Raw genomic sequence first — 2,858 nt, 5'->3', positions numbered from 1 at the left:
TTTTCTGCGCATATTTTCCAGTTTCCCTCTTCTTCTCAACCCTCTTTTCAACTCCGATCTACTCGTCGTCCGACCTCCGATCGACGAACCGAAACCACCATCGTGTTCGTTGTAGACCGAGGAACAAAACCCCTCAAACCTTTCACCGTGAATCGTCGACGTTCGTCGCTAATTTCATTTGGAAGTATCATCGGTAATAACTCGATTTCAATTGGTTTTCCATCGATTCACGACGATCCTATCATCCATTTTCGACACCTCCCGTACTATCGTGTTCCTTGCATCGTTCCGAGTCCGCCGGTGTCATCCTTGGTCTCCGTAGACGACGGCGCGTGAGGAGGTGTGACAGTCAAAGTTTCTGATTTGTTGAAATCGAGCTCTCCGCCGTTCAAAAATTTGAACCGAGCTTTGTAAGTACATTGAAATCACTCAAAATAATTTTTAGAAATTTTTCCGTTATTTATAGGCTGCCAGAAGAAGTGTCACGTGCCCCCACACGCCGCCACTGCGCGTGGGGATGGTACAAATGATCGGTTTAACCGGTTTTGAACCCATTTGACAGGTTTGACCGATTCCAACACGACCCGTTGACCAGTTTACCATAGTTGACCAAAACTTTGACTGAGTTTGACCGGGCATTAAACGACCTTTGACTTTGACCGAGTATACCTATCCTGACATTTTTCGACGTTCCAAATCTGATTCTGCATTCCATTTTTCGAATTTCAGACCCGAAGTCCTCAAAATTGCAAGTCATACCCGTTGACTTTGATTATGACTGGAAATTCCAAATTTTCGAAAAGTCATATTTTATGCTTTCGACGTCCTGAATCCGAATCCGAAGTCTGTTTCGCAAAATTCGGACCCGATAAGCTATTTTTCACCGATTTATCATCTGATTCGATCTGTTTATCTCAATTAAGCTACGTTTATGATATAATCTTTGTTGATATGGATCCGAGGAAAGATTGGAAGATGATTTCAAGATCGAGGGCATTCGAACGGAATTTTTATGGTCGATCAGTATCAAAATTTTTCGAAGGGACTGAAATAGATGATAAATTGCAATTAAATAATAAGACAAGATGAAGGAAGTGATTGAAATACATCGGATCTGTAGAATGACCAGAATACCCCTGTAATGGAAATGACCCAAGAATATCACCAAGCTCATTAAAGATTGGATATCCTCGAGCTCTGAAATGAATGGAATAAAACTAAGCACCAAAATACCCTTACGGCCTATACTAAGTAAATGTCTTGGATTAATTAAAGAATCCAAATAAGCATAGGTGTTGGACTACCTTTAAAATTTATGGAACATAGTTTAAGTGAGTCGATCAACCTTAATGATATGTCAGTACCTTAACGGCATAAATATTACTTGAATGCGTGTTCGTCTACTCAAGTTTGGCTCGATGATAATTTTAGAAGTATTCAGCTTAGCTCAACTCTAGATCGTATTCAGCATTAATGATTGGATATTTGTTCGACAAATCAACCACGAAGACCGAATTGTACTGAATGGAAGTACAATATGTATCAGTAATTCATAAACGTCTCGATTACACTGGAAAACCCTGAAGTAACAAGAATAGACTTGATTGCTAAATGACCTAGGTAACCTCAATAATTGGGGGTTAAGTAAGTGGTTTAGATAAGTCTGGAAACTCTGATGAGTTTATAAGATGTACTATCCTTATGGGTCATGAACTACAAATTAAGCACGTCGGTATTTCAGGATATCGTGGAAGCGTGGAAATGAATTAAAGACCATTGGAAGATCTATTCAACAATGATTTTGAAGATGATCTGTGGACAAGAATTTTTGGTATTAAAAAGTGAATATCCTGGAAGGACAATGAATTGACCAGTCAACAAGCATTAGTTATGGGAGTTATTCATTTGGAGTTGTTCGATAATCTAATCAATCGACAAAGATTGTAAAAGATTCAGAATACCTTTTGATTACGTTAAGCTTTTGAAAAATGTATAATTAAGATATGATCTTGATAAATCACATTCTGAATAACTGATGATTCCGTCAGTTAATGAACTCTTTCAATGGTAATTCGAAATTCCAACATTCCATCGGCATATTAAAGATCCGTGTTTCTCTACCTGATAAGATTATCCAGTAACTCTGAATAATATTTGTAAACTCTAGTGTGTTCCCTACTTATATGAATATATTATCTGATTTCTGATTTGAATTATGTTTTGACATCTTATCTGAAATTTGTTCTGATTCCTAACCTGGATTCTGTTCTGATATATGATCTGAATTATGTTTTGATTTCTGATATCTCCATTTATCGACAGAGAATTGTTTTATCTGGGGGTTTATTGTTGGAGGAAGATTATTTGAAGACTCATCGACTTTGTGCTCAGGGTCTAAATGGCATGTGCAGTTGGGTGTATGGTAATGGGGAACCTACACATTTATAATGTGAACGGATAGGGGTATATATATATGTTTTAAAAGATCTCTATCTTTTTACTGGTTTTACAGGAACACACTAGATAACCTATCTTGATCTCCTGAACCTAGACATCCGAAATATTTCTCTGAACTGAAAACTTATTTTTCGTTATTAGCTGAAATATCAGTAAGATCACCGCTCTGCATGAAAATCCATAGATGTTCTGAACCAATAAGAAAATATAAGTTTATTTGTATATTCACATTTTTCAACATCATCTGGTAGTTCTGTATTACTGAGCTTTCCAAAGCTCACTCTATTACTCAATATTGCAGGTTAAAAGAATTGTACCAGTGCAGCTATCGACATCAGTAAAGCAGTTCTTCCGGTGTTGTTGCAGAGTATTGTACATATGATTAGGGGGCATGCAATTGT

Source organism: Hibiscus syriacus, unplaced genomic scaffold, assembly GCF_006381635.1.
Source record: "Hibiscus syriacus cultivar Baekdansim isolate YM2019G1 unplaced genomic scaffold, ASM638163v2 tig00008483_pilon, whole genome shotgun sequence".
Taxonomy (NCBI): Eukaryota; Viridiplantae; Streptophyta; class Magnoliopsida; order Malvales; family Malvaceae; genus Hibiscus; species Hibiscus syriacus.
This window is presented reverse-complemented; position numbering follows the sequence as displayed.